Below are 20,057 nucleotides of genomic sequence, written 5' to 3'. Positions count from 1 at the left end.
AGGTCGTAATTCAATAAAATGGATATTCTTATAAGAAGAGGCACAAGAGCTCTCTTTCTTCTACTCTCACCACACTATGTGAGGACACAGTAAAAAGTAGCCTACAAACAAGGCAGAAAATAAGCCTATGAATGAAACCCACCTTGCTAGCATCTTAAATTTGGACTTCTCAGTCTGTACAACTGTAGGAAATAAATGTTGTTTAGGCCACCCAGTCTTTGGTATTTTGTTGCGACAACCCTAACAGTCTACTATAGATTTTGGTACTAAGAAGTAGTGGTACTGCTGGAACAAATTAACTAAAAATGTATAAATGTCTTTGGAATTGGAATGGGTAGAGGCAGGAAGAGTTTTGTTGTGCATGTTAGAAAAAGCATATATTGTCATGAACAAAATGTTGATAAAAATATAATGTTTAAAGTTATTCTGTTGAAGTCTCAGACAGGAATGAGGAAGAGGTTATGGGAAATTGGAGAAAGGGTAATCTCTATTATAAAGTAACAGAAAACATGGCTTGTGTTTGTTCTATTGTTTTGTGGAAGGTAAAACTGTGAGCAATGAAATTGGATATTTAGTGGGGGAGATTTATAAGCATAGTGTTGAAGCAGCAACTTAATTCCTTTACTTCCTCCTGATTGCTAATAGTAAATTGTTAGAGGAGTGGGATGTATTGAGAAAGAATTGTTAAGCCAAAAGGAATCTGAACTTAAAGATTTTCAAAATTCTCGACCAAACCATATTATAAAAAATGACGAAGCTTATTCTAGAGAGAACACCAAAGGTGTAGCTGGACAATTACTCCATACAGGGATTAACTGCAATGTTAATCATGTCAGCAGAACCCAGGAATGCAGATGGAATTGTGCCAGCAGGGCCATTGCCAGTTTGAACTAACGTGGACAGAGAAAGTCAGATAGAATGAAGGAAGGCTGCTGGACTTGGATTTTATGGGAATGTACCACAGAGCTATTTGGCTGTGAATGTGTTCTATTCTTCAAGGAAAGTAAAAAATGATCCCAAAGACAATTCAAAGGTCATCAGAGCTGTCAGTCTCTTCACAGCTCCACAGGGCAAGGCTGCTTCCTGTTCAGTGTCAGAGAGGAGGGCCACTATGGAAAACTGTGTGGGTGATGCTGTAGCAGAAAGCAGCAGGTGGCACCTCACCAAACTGAAGGAATGAGACTGCCTTCAAAGGGCTGTGGGAGTGATGCTGCCACCGTAGTGGGCCTGGAAGGTGGGACACCAAGCCAAGGAGGATTTTTCTAGAGCCTTAAGAGGTAATGAAATTTGCTAGGTTTTGGAATGTGACTCTGTATCCTTCACTTGTCCCAACACTGTCATTTGGAAGCACGAAACTTGTCTGTTTCACAGCTTCACAGCTAGAGAAAAATTTTGCCTCAAGATGAATCTTACCTTGAGACTTACCCACACCTGATTTAGAGGAGACTCTGGACTTTAGTCTTTAGAGTTGACTCCGGAATTAGTCAAGACTTTGGGGGTTACTGGAGTGGAATAATTGTATTTTGTGCATGAGAAGGTCATAAATTTGGGGAGCAGGGGCAGAATGTTATGATCGGAATTGTGTCCCTCCACCAAATTTATATGTTGGAGCCCTAGCCCCCAGTGTGATGGTATTTGGAGATATGATTTTTAGGAGTTTATTAAGGTTAAATGAGATTGTATGGGGCGGGGGCTGTCCTAATGCAATAGGATAGGTGGCCTTATAAGAAGAGAGAGAGGTCTTTCTTTCTTTCCATCTCCATGTGCGTGCACTGAGGAAAGGCCATGTGGGGACACAGTGAGGAGGCAGCCATCTGCAAGCCAGGAAGAGAGCCCTCCTGAGAAACTGAATCAGCCAGCACTTTGATCTTCAACTTCTCAGCCTCCCAAACTGTGGGAAGATAAATGTCTGTTGTTTCAGCCACCTGCTCTATGGTATTTTGTTATGGCAGCCTGAGCTGACTGATATAGTTTAGGGGAACTCAGAGGCTGGCCACTCCTGTGGTCTTTCAAAATTCTCCTGTCACTCTCCCCAGTTCACCTCAAACCCCACTTTAAGGTAGCTGGAATTACATATTCAGTTCCTTTTCTGTTTAACTCGTCCTCATCTATTAGGAAAGACATGCATAAAATGAAACTTGGTTTTTAAGCTTTCTCTCATCACTCCAGGCAGAGTTTCCCTGTCCTGCCTCCCCCATACAACTTTGTACCTAACTCAGATAATAGCCATTTTCACACAATTCTACAATTACTGATTCAAGTATTTCACACAGTGCACTGATCCTGAAGGCAAAAATCTCATTCTATTGATATTTAAATTATTTGGTCCCCTAGGGAACCATGGTTCAGTGGCTAAGGTCTAGGAAATCAGAGTCGCAGCCTAGGTCTATGACTTTTTGACATGGGCAATTACTCAAACTTACTTAGATTCTTTATCTGTAAATGGGGAAGATAGAAAAGCTAATTGTGACTGGAGGGCTTGTTAAAACACAGATGGCTGGACCTTACCAGGATTTCTGATTTAGTACATCTGGGAGAGGTGCGGTTCAAGAGCTACATTTCTAATATGTTCCCTGGTGATGCTGATGCCGCTGGTCAAGGGGCGCAGGGTGAGTAATACAACACCTTGTGAATCATCACAATCAAGTGGTTCATACATTCATTCACTATGTATTTACTAAGGACCTTAATGTGTCAGCTCTGGGTAGGCATCAGGGATACAGGAGTGAATAAGTAAAAGTTTATTTCCTCAGAGACCTTAAAAATCTCTTGGAAACAGATGTAAAACAATAAACAACAAAACCAACAAAAATAACAGGATAAATGTGAAGGAGATAAGACAGTTTCTTAGGGAGCCTATGATTAGATTGATGACAAAAGCCCTCTCTGAGAAGGTGACCTTTGATTTTGAGACAGTACAAGGAAGAGACTTAGACTTGGCAGGCAAGTGACAGGGTAACCAAGGTCCTGATGGCTCTTACATTCCTCCGCTACTTTTTGGCCTCCCTTAACAAGCTGACCCAACTCACATTATCGGGAAGGGGGACCTCTACCTAACTTAGCTGACCAACTTGGATTTCTGGCCATAAAAGGAAGAACATAACCATCTAGCACTTTTAGTGACTCCTTCCACAGTTGCTGAAGCAAGACTGTGGCATTCCTAATAAGAACCTCACCAGGCCGGGCGCGGTGGCTCAAGCCTGTAATCCCAGCACTTTGGGAGGCCGAGACGGGCGGATCACGAGGTCAGGAGATCGAGACCATCCTGGCTAACATGGTGAAACCCCGTCTCTACTAAAAAATACAAAAAACTAGCCGGGCGAGGTGGCGGGCGCCTGTAGTCCCAGCTACTCGGGGAGGCTGAGGCAGGAGAATGGCGTAAACCCAGGAGGCGGAGCTTGCAGTGAGCTGAGATCCGGCCACTGCACTCCAGCCCGGGCAACAGAGCAAGACTCCGTCTCAAAAAAAAAAAAAAAGAACCTCACCAGATCCAGCTTCCTGAAGACAAGACGGACTCCAGTGCTAACCTTTCACTGACTTTTTCCTCATTGTAAACTCATTGTAGTACTACAATCTCAGCCCAAGGCAGGGCTCGTCTGCCACTTTCTAGTCCTGTGATGCATGTTAGAGCATGATACCCCACTGCACAAGCACAGGAAATACCCTGCCTAAGCATGCTTGGATTGCATTCTTTTTCCAGCCGCACTTTTCTTGAAATGACAAGAACCGAGCCTCTTGGGGAGCTGGTAGCCGGATTTCTTTCCCGTAAGCTATTCCCTTGTGTATTTGAGCCACAAATGCCTATGCAACATTGCCGGAGAAAAAAAAATTGTTTGACTTGGTGTTCATTTCTACTTATGTCAGAGCCAAAGAACCTGGGGTCCAAACCGTAGTAACAATTTGAGACCTGAGGATGGGAAGGACTCTATGTTGACCACAGGGGATTGAGAAGAGAGGAAAGCAAGTATGAAGTCCCAGAGGCAGGGCAGAACATGCAGTGTTCAAGGAAAAGCAAGGAACCCTTACTTTGCGCAAAGAAAATAAGAGAGAAAGTGATGTAGGCAGAAGCCAGGCCACTCATTGCCTTACAGACCTTAGTAAATTGGATCTTATTCAGGATACACTGCAGGTTGACACAGAAGAGGGACATCATCTACTTTATTTTTAAAAGATTATTAGTTGCTATGTGAAAGTTGCAGGGGCTAAGAATAGATGCTGTTTTCAGGCTTTGCAAAGTTCAGGGAAGAAATGGTTGTGGCTGACACTAGCATAAAGGGACTGGATATGATGAGCAGTGGACAAGATTTGATAGGGAGTTTGGAAGCAGAGCTTACAAGACTTGGAGAGGGATTAGGTGTGGTGATTAGGGGAAAAAGTGTGTTCAATAGATATTAGATTTTTAATAAGAGGAAGTGTAAATGCCTGAAATGCCTTTAAAAATGCCTATGAAATCTATGCTTGGCATTTAGCTTATTAAAAATAGTAAGTCATTTTGGATAGAAGATCTATTTTTTTTTCTAGATAGGGAACTGCTGACTTACGCTGCCAAGATATTTCAGGCACTGTATCTGAGGAAGTGGGCACAATATCAGGAGCACTGATAAACTTGTTAGAGAGCTTGTGATGGAATATGGATAAACACATTTCTGCCCTGAATTCTTAGTTGTGAAGCAAACGAAAGGCTCAAGAGTCAGATTATTGAGTCATCTGAAGGAAAAAGAAGGTAGAGCAGTGGTAGGGGCTTTCTTCTACCTGTACCTTTGTACCTCCTCTGTGTAAGCCCTGATTGCTTGTCTTTTCAAAATTCCCTTTTAGGATTTAAAATAATAATAGTTAAAAAAAGCTAACGACATAAATGTACAGCAATAGGAAGTAGGTTAAACACATTTTGTACATATGCACAATGGAATGTTATTGAAACCAAGTGCTGTTTTGACATTTGATTGAATGCATTTTCTCTTCTTGGTTGTTTTTGCCCCTGAAGCCCTTCCTCCATTACTGCCAGGCCTTCTGGTTGAGCTTAAGACCTCTGGAAAGAAAACAAACAGAAGAAATCATTGCTTTGAGTTTCAAAAAATTCTCTCTTAAAATTAGTACCTAGACTTTCCACTCATGTAGGTAGGGTTTCATGTATTTTATACCAATGTCCAGAATCTTGATTATAGAGAAAATAAAAGAGTAACAAAGAGGACCCAAGGGCAAGGTCCACAGTCCCCGGCAGTTTGTCATGGCGTGACTCTCAAAAGGCCAGATGGTACTAGCTGTCCCTAATACCAGATTCTGGTGAAGAACAACCAGTGACCAGTTAGGCTAAGCTCTATTCTAGTGAATACTGTGAGGACCTGAAAATACATTGAAAGGCCCATTTTTCCCCATGTAATGCCATAAGACTATTATCATTGGAGAATTTAAGAGCAGCGAGATGAAACCCTGAGACAGAGAAATTACTGTGATGTGAGTGTTTTAAACAGCAGGATGGTGATATTTTTAATTGGCAAAATTTAAAGCTTAATCCTCAGTAAACATGAAAGCTCAACAATAAAAGAGATTTGCAATAAAATAAAAAAATCTTTTGAGGTTTATTGCTATATTTAGTATTTTGTACATCTGTGTGAATGTTTAATCTAGCTATATTTACACTATGTAATCATTTAAAAAATACTGGAATAAAACATTTTACACAAAACACTTTTACCATTGCTAGAGTTTAACATAAAAGGCCACAAAATGCTATATAAGAAATTTATGGAAAGAGTGAGTATAAAATATACATACATCAAAATTTAAATCATTATCTGTGGGAGATGAAATTATGAGTAATTTTCCATTTTCTGTGTGATTCTTTAATTTCTCTTACATGTAAAAGTGTTATCTTAAAAAATCAACTTTTTTGAGATGTAATTTATATATGGTCAAATGCAAAGATTTTAGGTGCGTAACTTAATCTGCTTTGGCAAGTCTAAGAGGGGACCTCAAAAAGTTCATGGAGAAATTGAATTAAATAATAAAGATAAAAAATATAAACTTTACTTTGTAATGTACACTCCACCAAGTTCAAGACACTTTTGTACTCAGTGACACCAGTCATTGAGTCCATCCTTAAAAAACTGTCCTAGGAATGCAACCATGTCAATGCAGTATTTTTTGTTTTTACATTATTAACTGAAGAAAATGAGAATCCTTTAAATACGTTTTAAGATTAAGAAATAAAAGAATTCAGGAAAAGCCAAATCAGGACAGTAAAGTGGAATCCTAATGATTTCCCATTAAAACTTGTACAAAATTTCCTTTGTTTGATGAGAGGAATAAGCAGGAGCATTGTCATAGAGGAAAATGACACTCTGGTAAAACTTTCCTGGAGCATTTTCTGCTAATACTTTGGGGCTACCGTTTTCAAAACACTCTTATCTAAGCCCGATGTTGTTGTTCGCTGTGCCCCTCTAAAATGCTCACAAGCAAAATGCTTTAAGCTTAAAAAAAAAAAAAAAAAAAAAAAAAAAACAAAAAAAAAAAAAATACAGGAACTGCCAGAGACCAAAAGAACTTGCCAAGACCTTCACTCTAGACTAGGCTTTTGCTTTGATTGGACTATTTTAGGTCTTGGAGCCATTGCTTTATTGTGTTTTGTCTTTAGGATGGTACTGGTAAAGCCATGTTTTATCTCCTGATATAATTCTTCAAAGAATGCTGCAGGATCTTGATACTACTTTTTAAAAAATTTTATTAAGAGCTCTACTCTTTTCGGTAGCTGATCCAGATGCAACAGTTTTGGCACCCATTGAATGGAAAGTTTGTTTAACTGTAATTTTTCTGTTAGAATTGTGTAAGTTGAAGCAATTCAGATGTTTATGGTGTTCACTATTGTTTCTGCTGTTAATCATCAGTCTTCTCCAATTAGGGCAAGAATAAGATTAATTTTTGTTTTTGCAAACCGATGTGGATGGTTTGCCACCGTGGGCTTTGTCTTTCATATCATTTTATCCCTTCTTAAAATGAATTATCCATTTGTAAAGTGCTGGTTTTTAGGGGGATTTTGTCCCCATAAATCTTTTTTAAAGCATCAGTGATTTTACCAATCTTCTGTCCAAGCTTCACTATATATTGCTGTTCATTCTTGCTTCAATTTTAGCAGAATTCATGTTACTTGATAGGGGCTGTTTTCAAACTGGTGTCTTGGTCTTCTTAGTGCCTTTAGATAGATTCTGTTCAGACATGTTATAATAAGTTATTATGAGTTCATTTTGGTGCAAAATTATTAAAATTAATGCATATGTTTTATAATACCGATTTTCCATGAACTTTTGAGAACTGTTCTATAATGCCATAAAACACCACTCCTATAAATATTTTGAATATTCTCTTTGTGCCCTAAGAAGTTGAAATACTCCCCTCACCCCACAAAAACACAGGTTTAATTCCTATCACCACAGACTTTTTAGAATTTGTGTTTACTTTCTTTGGGTCAGAATAATGTCTGTGGATTTTATCTATCATGGTTTGTGTGTCAGGAATTTACTTATTTTCAATTTCTAACTAGTATTCAATTATGTAAGTAGATCATAGTGTAACCCAATCTAGGTTTGGCTGCTTGCCACTTGAGAACAAAGCTCCAGAGAGACAAGAGTTGTTGGGAGGAAAAGCAGGTTTATTTGGAAAGCCAGCAAACCAAGATGATGGTGGATTATCATCCTAAAGTATCACGTTAAGTAAATATAAATGTTAGGCTATTTTTACGTTAAGGGCAGGGGGAAGAGAAAGGAGTTGAGATCAAGAGCTAACCCATGACTGCAGACATCTGGGCATGAGCAAGGGTCTGAGGAGGTTGGGAATTTCTTGGTCAGGTCACAATGCTCCTATAAATATTTAACAAAACAGTTGTTTATATACTTTCCCTTTAATCCCAGAGTTAGTTTTAAAAACCATGTGATTGTCTTTTTGCATATTATCTCAGTGCTCTAAAATTACCCTAGCTTACATGTAGGAATGGGTAGAGGCCTCTTAAACAAAAATGTATTTAGTTATGTTAGTTCCTCTCCTGTTTCCCTGTTAGAATAGTTTGAATAGAATAATTATCCATTCACCTATCATCAGATATTTCTATTGTTTCTCGCTTTCTAAATTCACTTTTAATTGGTTACTCGAGTGATTACCATATGGTATTCACAGTCTTAAATTATCAGAGTCTTCTTAGAATATTAATAATGAAATACTTTACACTTCACCCTTCCAAAATTGTATTTCACAAATGTACAAAACTTTCAGTAGTACAATTCCACTTACCCTATTCTTTGTGCTGTTGTTTTCATATATTTTATTTCTTTATATGTAATAGGTACATATTATAGTAATATTATTTTTGTTTCAGTCATTTGCTTTTCAAATAAATCAAAATTTTAAAAGTCTATCCTTTTTATTTAGCCACAACTTATTCTTTTCTGAGTGCATCCTTTCTTTATGTAGGTCTGTTTTTATCTTACAGTGTTTAAGCTGGCAGAAATTCCTTTAGCATTTCTTATTTATTGATTTTATTATATATTATTATTATTTCAATAGTTTTGGGGAACAGGTAGTGTTTGGTTACATTGATAAGTTCTTTAGGTGTGATTTATGAGATTTTAGTGTACCCATCACCAGAACAGTGTACACTGTACCCAATGTGTAGTCTTTTATTCCTCACAGCCCTTTCACTATTCCCCTCAAGTCCCCAAAGTCCATTATGTCATTCTTATGCCTTTGCATCTTCATAGCTTAGCTCTCACTTATAAGTGAGAACACACGATGTTTGGTTTTCTATTCCTGAATTGTTTCACTTAGAATAATGGTCTTCAATTCCATCCAGGAGTCCATTATTCCCATGGTCTAATGCTGCAAATGCCATTATTCATTCCTTTCTATGGCTGAGTAGTATTCCATGGGGTATATATACCGTATTTTCTTTATCCATTCATTGGTTAATGGGCGCTTAGGCTGGTTCCATATTTTTCAATTGTGAATTGTGCTGTTATATACATGCATGTACAAGTGCCTTTTTCATACAATGCCTTTTTTTTTCCTTTGTAGATACTCAGGAGTGGGATGGGATTGCTGGATCAAATGACAGATCTACTTTTAGTTATTTAGGAAATCTCCATACTGTTTTCCATAGTGGTTGTATAAGTTTACATTCCCAACAGCAGTGTAAAAGCATTCCCTTTTCAACACATCCATGCCAACATCTATTATTTTTTGACTTTTAAATTATGGCCATTCTTGCAGGAGTGGTATTGCGTTATGGTTATTATTTGTTTTTCTCTGATAATTGGTGATGCTGAGCATTTTTCCATATCTTGTTGGTCATTTGTATACCTTCTATTGAGAATTGTCTATTCATGTCCTTAGCCCACCTTTTGATGGGATTTTTTTTTTTCTCGCTCATTTGTTTGAGTTCCTTGTAGATTCTGGATATGACTCCTTTGTTGGATGTATAGATTATGAAGATTTTCTCCCACTCTGTGGATTGTCTGTTTACCCTGCTGATTATTTCTTTTGCTGTGCAGAAGATTTTCAGTTTAATTATTTCCTTCTGTTTATCTTTGTTTTTGTTTCATTTGGTTTTGGATTCTTGGTCATGAACTGTTTGCCTAATCAATATCTAGAAGAGTTTTTCCAATGTTATCGTCTAGAATTTTTATGGTTTTGGGTCCTAGATTTAAGTTTTTGATCCATCTTTTATTGAATTTTGGAGAAGGTGACTGGTGAGGATCTGGTTTTATTCTTCTACATGTGGTTTGCCAATTATCTTAGCACAATTTGTTGAGTAGGCTGTCCTTTTCCACTTAATCTTTTGTTTGCTGTAAGATCAAAGATCAGTTGGCTGTAAGTATTTGGCTTTATTTCTGGGTTCTCAATTCTGTTTCATTGGTCAATGTGCCTATTTTTATACCATGATGCTTTGGTAACTATAGTCTCATAGCATAGTTTGAAGTCAGATAACGTGATGTATTTGGTTTTGTTCTTTTGGCTTAGTCTTACTTCGGCTACGCAGGTTCTTTTTTTGTTTCAAATAAATTTTAGAATTTCTTTTCTAGTTCTGTAAGTAATATTGATGATATTTTGATAGGAATTGCATTGAATTTATAGATTATTTTTGGCTATATGCTCATAATAACAATATTGATTCTACCTATTCATGAGATTGGGGTGTTTTTCCATTTCATTGTGTCATCTATGATTTCTTTCAACAGTGTTTTGAAGTATTCGTTGTAGAAACATTTTACCTCTTTGGTTAGGTATATTTCGAAATGTTCTATTCTTTTGCAGCTGTAGTGTAAGGGGGTGAGTTCTTGATTTGATTCTCAGCTTGGTTGCTGTTGCTGTATAACAGTGCTACTGATTCATGTACATTGATGTTGTATCCTGAAACTTTACTGGACTCCTTTATCAGACCTTGGAGCTTTTTGGAAGTCTTTAGGGTTTTCTAGGAATATGATCAGATCATCAGTAAAATGACTTCCTCATTACCAATTTGGATGCCTTTTATTTCTTTTTCTTGTCTGATTGCTCTGACTAGAACTTCCAGTACTGTGTTGAAGAGGAGTGGTAAAAGTGGGCATCCTGGTCTTGTTCAATTCTCCGGAAAAATACTTTCAACTTATATTTATTCAGTATTAATGTTGACTGTAGGTTTGTGATAGCTGGCTTTTATTACCTTAAGGTATGTCCCTTCTATGCCAGTTTTCCTGAGGGTTTTAGTCAAAAAAGGGTCCTGGATTTTGTCAAGTGCTTTTTCTGCATGTGATTTTTTGTTTTTAATTCTGTTTATGTGGTGTATCCCATTTATTGACTTATGTATGTTAAACTACTCTGCATCTCTGATATAAAACTATTTGATCACTATGTATGATCTTTTTGATATGCTGTTGGATTTGATTAGCTAGTATTTTGTTGAGGATTTTTGCATCTATCTTCATCAGGGATAGGATCTTGGTCTGCAGTTTTCTTTTTTTTGTTATGTCTTTTCCTTGTCTCCTTTCCTTGTTTGTTATGTCCTCCCTACATAGAATGATTTAGGGAGGATTCCCTCTTTCTCTATCTTTTGGAATTGTTTTAGTAAAATTGGTACCAATTATTTAAATGTCTGATAGAATTTAGCTCTGAATTCATGTGGTCCTGGACTTCTATTTGTTGGAAATCTTTTTATTACTGTTTCAATCTTGATACTTGTTATTTGTCTGTTTACAGTTTCTGTTTCTTCCTGATTTAATCCAAGAGGGTTGTATATTTCCAGGAATTCATCCATCTCCTCTAGGTTTTCTAATTGGTGTGCATAAAGGTGATCTTTTGTATTTCTGTGGTATCACTTATAATATCTTCCATTTTGTTTCTAATTGAGCTTATTCTCATCTTCTCTCGTTTCTTGGTTAATCTTGCTCATGGTTTATCGACTTTATTTATTTTCTCAGAGAACCAGCTTTTTGATTCATTTATCTTTTGTATTTTTTTGATTGCTTATTTCGATTGCATTTAGTTCTGCTGTGATCTTTGTTATTTCTTTTCTTTTGCTGGGTTTATGTCTGGTTTGTTCTTGTTTCTCTGGTTTCTTGAGGTATAACTTTAGCTTGTCTATTTGTGCTCTCTCAAGCTTCTTGATACAGGCATTTAATGCTATGAACTTTCCTCTTAGCACTGCTTCTGTTGTATCTCAGAGGTTTTGATAGGTTGTGTCACTATTATCATTCACTTCAAATAATTTTTTTAGTTTCAATCTTGATTTCATTGTTGAACCAAAGATCATTCAGGAGCAGGTTATTTAATTACCATGTATTTGTACAGTTTTGAGGATTCCTTTTGGAAGTAATTTCCAATTTTATTCCACTGTGTTCTGAGAGAGTACTTGATATACTTTCAACTTCTTAAATTTATTGAGACTTGTTTTTTGGCCTATCATATGGTCTATCTTGGAGGATGTTCCATGTGCTGATAAATGGAATGTATGTTCTGCAATTATTGAGTGTAAAGTTCTGTAAATATCTGTTAAGTCCATTTGTTCTACAGTATAGTTTAATTCTAGAGTATAGTTTATGTACATTGTTTCTGATTTTCTGTCTTGATGGCTTGTCCAGTGCTGTCAGTGGAGTATTGAAGTCCCCCACTATTATTTTGTTGCTATCTCATTACATAGGTCTAGCAGTAATTGTTTTATAAATTTGGGAGCTCCAGTGTTGGGTGCATATATATATTTAGGATTATGATATTTTCCTGTTGGCCTAATCCTTTTATCATGGTATAATGTCCCTCTTTGTCTTTTTTTAACTGTTGTTGCTTTAAAGTTTGTTTTGTTTGATATAAGAAAAGCTACCCCTGCTCACTTTTGGTTTCCATTTGCATGGAATATCATTTTTTTTATCCCTTTACTTACTTTTATGTGAGTCCTTATCTGTTAGGTGAGTCTCTTGAAGACAGCAGACACTTGGTTGGTAGATTTTTATCCATTCTATCCTTGTGCATTTTTTATGTGGAACATTTAGGCCATTTACATTCAACATTAGTATTGACATTTGAGGTGCTATTCTATTCTTTATGCCAGTTGTTGCCTGAATATCTTGGTTTTTACTTCATTGTGTTATTGTTTTATAGGTCCTATGGGGTTTATGCTTCAAGGAGGTTCAATTTGGAGTATTTCAAGGTTTTGTTTCAAGAATTAGGACTCCTTTTGCCATTTCTTGCCGTGCTGCCTTGGTAGTGGCAAATTCTCTCAGCATTTGTTTATCTGAAAAAGACTTTATCTCTCCTGCATTTGTGAAGCTTAGTTTTGCTGGATATAGAATGTTTTGCTGATAATTATTTTGTTTAAGGAGGCTAAAGATAGGACCCCAGTCTCTTCTGGCTTATAGGATTTCTGCTGAGAAATATCCCGTTAATCTGCTAGGTTTTCATTTACAGGTTACCTGATGCTTTTGCCTTATAGCTCTTAAGATTCTTTCCTTTGTCTTGACTTTAGATAAACTGATGACTATGTGCCTAGGTGAAGATCATTTTTTGGTAAATTTCTGGGGTGTTTTTTGAGTTTTCTGTATTTGGATGTCTAGATTTCTAGCAAGACTGGGGGATTTTTCCTCAATTATTCCCTCAAATAAGTTTTCCAGGCCTTTAGATTTCTCTTCATCCTCAGGAACACCAGTTATTCTTTGGTTTGGTCATTTAACATACTCTCAAATTTCTTGGAGGCTTTATTTGTTTTTTTTAAAATGCTCTTCTCTTTTCTTTGTCAGATTGGGTTAATTCAAAAGACTTCCCTTCAAACTCTGAAGTTCTTTATTCTACTGGTTCAATTCTATTGTTGAAACTTTCCATTGTATTTTGCATTTTTCTAAGTGTGTCTTTCATTTCCAGAAGTTGTGATTGTCTTTTCTTTATGATACCTATTCCTCTGGAGACTTTTTCACACATATTCTGTATTGTTTTTTAAATTATTTTTAAGTTGATTTTCACCTTTCCCTTCTGTCTTCTTAGTAGCTTAAAAATCAACCTTCTGAATTCCTAATCTGGAAATTCAGTTTTGTTTTGTTTGTTTGTTTGTTTGTTTGTTTTTTGGTGGCAGGGGGAGGAGTGCTGTTTGGATCCATTGCTGGAGAGCTGATGTGATCTTTCAGGGTTGTTACAGAACCTTGTTTTGTCATCTTACCAGAATTACTTTGCTGGGTCCTTCTTATTTGAGTAGACTGTTTCAGTGGAAAGATCTGGAACTTGAGGGCTGCTATTCAGATTCTCTTGTCCCATGAGGTGCTCCCTTGATGTGGTGCTTTCTCCCTTCTTTTATGGAAAGAGCTTCCTGAGAGTCAAACTGCAGTGACTGTTATTGCCCCTTTGTGTCTAGCCACCCAGTGGGGATACCAGGCTCCAGGCTGGTGCTGTGGAATGTCTACAAAGACTCCTGTGATATTATCCATCTTCAGGTATTCCAACCATGGATACCAGCACCTACTCCAGTGACAGTAGCAGGGGAGTAAAGATGGCTCTGTGGGAGTCCTTCATTGTAGTTTTGTTTAGTGTGCTGGTTTTTTTGAATGCTGGTTATGCTAGCAGTGATGTTGTCACGTGGACAGACTCAGGACCTCTGGTTAGCTAGGATGTTGTTAGCAGGGTAATTAGCTGTTGTTTTCTCCTTCTTTGGACCAGGGTTGTTTTGTTATGAGTTGTTGTTTTGGCTTGAGTTGGTTGGCCCTCAGTCAGGAGGTGGCAATTTTAAGAGAATGCCAGCTGCGGTAGTAGAAGTGTGATATAATCTTGCCTTAGGTTAGCCAGGATGAGTACTCAGGTTTCTCAGGCGATGAGTGGGGTCATTGAGCTCCAAAAAGATGATGTCTTTTGTCTCTGGCTACCAGGGAGAGTAGAAACAAATCACCAGGTGGGGGCAGGGTTAGGTGAGTCTTACTTCAGACTATCCTTGGATGGGGCTTGCTATAGCCACTATGGGCGATGGGAAGGTGGTTCTCAGGCCAATGGAGTTATGTTCCCAGGGGAATTATGAATGCTTCTGCTGCATCATACAGGTTACCAGGGAAGTGGAAGAAAGCTGGCCATGACAGGTCTCATCCAGCTTTCGCCAGCAAGGCCAGTCTCACTCCCTCTGTGCCTCTACAGCCACACTGAGTTTTTATTCAGGCAACCTGTGAGCAGGGCTGAGATCTTGCCCCAGGCTACAGGTCTTACTGCTGAGAAAGCAAACAGGGCTCTCAGGCCTTGGCTCTTCACCTGTCCTCACCTTTGGCTGCTGTTCCTGTGTTCCTATCTGCACTTCCCGTTAACCCCCCACCCCACTGATTCTGTTCAGGAACGTTTGTGCTCAGTTAAAGTTATTACAAAATCAGCTAGGGGCTTCCTTCACCTTGTGGTCCCTCCCCAATTCTTCTGACTGCCATACCTTCTCCCAAGGTCCTCTGTGGGATAAAGCCAGGGATAGCTTCCCTGGCGCTCAAGCTAAGGGATCGGAGTGCCTACTGCTTCTTTGACTTTTATTTTTTGCTTGGCTCCCTAAATCCATTTCAGCTCTTGGTAAGTTTAACTCCTTCTCCTGTGATCTGGATTTTCAGGTTCCCCAGTAAAAATGTGTGTTTGGTGACCGACTTTTTCCTCTTTCGCACTTTGGAAACTCACAGTTTTGCAGTTGTCTCATGGCATTTGCAGCAGCAAGCTGCTTCTTTTAAAGGGTCTGTGAATTCTTTCAGTTTTCCTGATATGCTCCTGTGGTGGTTCTTGTAGCAAAAGTTCACAGCATGAGTCTCCAGATGCCGTTCTGTCTGTCTAAGCAGGAACTGCACCTTAGTCCTGTCTCCTACTGCCATTTTTTACCCCCTCCAATAGTATTTCTGGCAGCACATCCTCTCAGCTCTCATTTATCTGAAAATGGTTTAATTTTGTTGTTACTTTTGTGGGATATTTTCACTGGGCTTATAATCCTGTGTGAACAATCCTCTATTTTGTCCTCCCTCCCTCACCATTCCAGTTCTTTAAAGATACCATTTACATGACTTAGAAACTCCATTATTTCTTTTTTTTTTTTTTTTTTTTTTTTGGATTAGGCTACAGGTCAAAGAATCAGAAAACTTTCTCATTTATTTGTTTTATATGTTTATGTTTGTCTCCCCTTCGCTATTGTTTCTCAGAGTCTAGAAAACTGAGTGGTCAACTCCATTATTTCTAATGAGGAATCAGTTGTCACTTTTTTGTATGTGATGTTCCATTTTTTTCTGGGGGCTTCCAAACATTTTCTCTTTGATTTTAATTTTTAGCAGTATGGCTGTGATGTCATACACAGTGTGACTATAATGTGAATACGTTTTATTTCCTTTTTATTTATTTTGATTGAGCTTAGATAAATATTTGGGGTCTATATGTTGATATTTTCACCAAACGTAGGAAAATTTGACAACTCCCTTAAATTGGTTTTCTTCCTCTTTATTTCCTTTTATTATGGGACTCTAATTACATATATATTTAACTTATTAGTCAGGCACAGCGGCTAAAACCTGTAATACCGGAACTTTGGGAGGCTGAGGCGGGTGGATCACTTGAGATAAGGAGTTTGAGACCAGCCTGGCCAACATGGCAAAACCCAGTCTCTACTAAAAAGTACAAAAATTAGCTAGGTGTGCTGGCATGCACCTGTCGCCCCAGTTACTTGGGAGGCTGAGGAAGGAGAATCACTTGAACCTGGGAAGCAGAAGTTGCAGGGAGCCAAGATCATGCCACTACACTCAGACTGGGCAATAGAGTGAGATTTTGTCTCAACAACAACAACAACAACAAAAACAACAACAGAAAAATGACTTCTCGATGTTTTACTGTAGGTTAATAAGGGGTTATCATTTTTCTATCCTGTTTCTTTGTTTTTTCATCAGAGAAGTTAATTTCTGTGGGTCTATCTTAAAGTTTAGTGTTCCTTCTACTGCTATTCATAATATTTTATTAATACAAAAACTGAGTATTTGAAAATTTTAGACATTGTAATTGTCTTTATCTGTTCAGGCTGCTATAAAAAAAAAACCCTCAGATTGGTTAATTTATAAACAACACAAACTTATTGCTCACAGTGTAGGGGCTAGGAAGTTCAAAATTAAGGTGCCAGCAGATTTGGTGTATGGTTAATACCCATTCCTTATAGGTGGTGCCTTCTAGCATGTCTTCGCATGATGAAAAGGGCAAATAGCCTCCCTCAGGGTCTCTTTTATAAGGGCACTAATCCTCTTCATGTGCACTCTGCTTTTTTGACCTAATCACTTCCCAAAGGCTCCACCTCTTAAAAATCATTGCATTATGGATTATGTGTCAACATATCAACTTTGTGTGGATGCAAACATTCTTACCATAGGAATAATTTGCAGAGTTTGTATTTCTATTTGGTTTTAAAGAAGTAATTTCCAGTTTCTGTTTTCTAGATGAGATTACCCATCAGATTGATTTACTTAGATCATTTTTGTTTAAGTCATTTAATCTATGTCATAGCTGCTTTAAAGTCATTATCTGCTAATTCTAATATCTGGGGTATTTCAGTGTCTTAAATTTTACTTTGATATTTTTCCTGATTATGGATTACTTTCTTGCTCTATGCATAGAATTTATATCCTATATAGAATTTTTTTAAAAAAATTTAATACTGGACATTATGGACAATACATCAGGGAATGTTTAGACTATGTTTTCTTCCTTAAAAGAGCCTTAAGTTTTGTTCTGACAAGTAATTGATTACTAGAAGTTCTCCTTCATCCTATTGAGATTCTGGTTAGTATGTAAGGGCAGGCCTGGAGTGGCTTTATCCTAAGACATAGTTTTTACCCCTGAGATTTTGCCATTCTGGTGTTTCAGCTGCACGTTCAGGGTATTAATGTCTTTCTACTCTGACTGGGCCAATATTTCAACATTTCCTAAAATATCTTCACACCTCCACCTTATGGCAGTCACTCTGATAAGTCTTACAGAATTTCACTCTGCATATGTGCAGCCTAGACCTTGGCCAATGATCCATAGCATTTCCTTCCTTTGTCCACCAATGGTATTCCGTTGTCTCTCATTGTGTAAGTTTCTCCTCTCTGGTAATCTGTGTTGCAACTTCCAAGTGTCAATACTTCAGGAGTTCTGCATGCTGATCTTTGACTCCTTAGTCAGTACACCCCCTGGCTGTTGTGAGGGGCAAGGTAATATTTCTCTGTACTGTGGTTGGGAAACTCTATGTATTCAGGCAAAGAGCAGGAGATTATGGAGCGTGCCTCTTCTATTTGCTTTCAGTAAGTGCTGTGCTGTGGTGTCGATTAACCAGAGCCTGAAGGGAGTAGCATTATACATTCTCTCCAGTTTTGGTTTGTTTAGGGTGTGAAGGTCAGTTCAGTAACAGTTAATTCATTATCACAGGAAGAAAGAATCCTTCAAGAAAATACTATCTTTGATAACAGGAATATGCATAAATGTTATTGAAAAAGTACTTCATGTTCCATTTTGTTACATGCGAACCTAGAGTTACAGGGTAGATGATTCAATATTAGTTCAAAGATATGAGTACATAGTACATAGTGCTTGAAAATATTTGTTACTAATTGATTTTTTTGTAGTCAATATGATTTCTTTTTTCAAATTCACATTCTTTCTTTTTTGTTTACAGATTATACAATCATCTTCACTCTGTGACAGATAAGATTTTCACATACACAATCATGATTGAGCCAGGAAATGGCTGATACGTGTTGTCACCTATCACAGGAGAATTAGCTCATTGTGAATAGCTAAGAAAAGAACTTTTTTTAAAAAAAGAAATATCGTTTCACTTCTTAAAAACTGGGAGTCTATATAAACTATTTAACTTTTTTTCTTTCCCCTCTTGTTTGGTGTTTAAAATAATCCTTCAATACGCACTGGTATAGAATTTGCTTTATTTGTCTTTTCCTTATATACTCTATTCTACCTTTTCTACTAGCTCAAAGATATAACTAAATACATTTCAGAACATCCAAATCAGTTTCTAAATCAACTGTAAGGTGTTTTATCTTCTGACAAGTTATTTGAAGGGCCCATCTTTTTAAGAATATGTTATCTCTAGAAGAGCAATGCCTGAAAAAAGAAAAATGTCTGTTTATTTTAAAATATTAAATCAGGTAGTATTTGATTATGCAGCTGATTTCCAAGGCATTACGCAGTATGTCTATGTGTTGCTGGTGGTGATGTGGTCTACTCCGCTTATAAATTTAGAGCAAATTTTGTGCTCTTTTTGAATTTAGTATGTCTTGCTTCATATTATATATAGTTTATATTTTTCCATAAGTCTTTGGGCAAAAAAATATTTAACAAACAGCAGTTACAAGTTATTAGTTTTCATTATTATGGCTCATGGGGTTTCCCCCCAGTTTTAATGTAACATTTTGCTTCTGGTTTCTTAGCATACTACCCATATTGGTACTTTCCTCATCATTCCTAGAAGATAAATGACTCTGGAGTCCATTAACTGGCAAGCCAGTAAACCTTCCTGTCCTGAAATGCTCCTGGAAAAATCTATTCATGGTACACTGACTCGGTGCCACACCAATGGTCATTCAGCTTTGCTAGTAAATTTTTCTCTCAGATACACATTTACACGGCTCCTGTTCTTGGCCATACCAAATTTTAAATGGTGCTTGAAATTTCTGATTCTATAAGATACTGTGGAAAGTTGAGTGAACGTGGAATCAGACAAACTTAGATTTGATTCTTGGCTTCATTGCTTGCAAGCTGTGTAACCTCTTTGAAACACAGATTCCTCACTTGTAAAATTCAGATAATAAATATCCTTTGCCACTAGGGAACTGAGAGGATTTATGAGCTAAAGTAGGAGCTCTTAGCTAGTATCAGGTATTTATAATTCTCTACAAATTCTAGTCACTTAACTGTCAGGAAGCCTGGAAGTAATAGGTCTTATTTTCACCTGAGTTGATTTATCAAATTTTTTTTTAATGTTTATTTTGCAATTAATTCATCTGCTCTTGGGGAGAGAGCCCTCATGTTCCTTTAGGCCATCTCCTTCTGAGCAGTTGAACCAGTGGACTTTCCCATATTGACAAAGTCACATGGGAGCCTAAGTTACTTGTAACTTGCCTGTCAATACGGGTTTTTCAAAGGAAAAAAAAAATGTTTTTTTTGCAAGTTTAAATTAGCTATCCCTTGTTGTAGTTCTCATCTGAAGTCTTACTAGGTTTTCGTTAGGATATTTTTATAAAGGGTATTCAGTTAGGAAAAGAAGAAGTCAAATTGTCCCAGTTTGCAGATGACATGATTGTATATTTAGAAAACCCCATTGTCTCAGCCCAAAATCTCCTTAAGCTGATAAGAAACTTCAGCAAAGTCTCAGGATACAAAATTAATGTGCAAAAATCACAAGCATTCTTATACACCAGTAACAGACAAACAGAGAGCCAAATCATGAATGAACTTCCATTCACAATTGCTTCAAAGAGAATAAAATACCTAGGAATCCAACATACAAGAGATGACAAAGTCCTCTTCAAGGAGAAATACAACCCATAGCTCATTGAAATTAAAGAGGACTCAAACAAATG

The sequence above is a fragment of the Rhinopithecus bieti genome, unplaced genomic scaffold (genome assembly GCF_001698545.2).
Source record: "Rhinopithecus bieti isolate Rb0 unplaced genomic scaffold, ASM169854v2 scaffold_32422, whole genome shotgun sequence".
Lineage (NCBI taxonomy): Eukaryota > Metazoa > Chordata > Mammalia > Primates > Cercopithecidae > Rhinopithecus > Rhinopithecus bieti.
The sequence above is the reverse complement of the archived record's forward strand: the minus strand, read 5'-3'. Positions refer to the sequence as shown.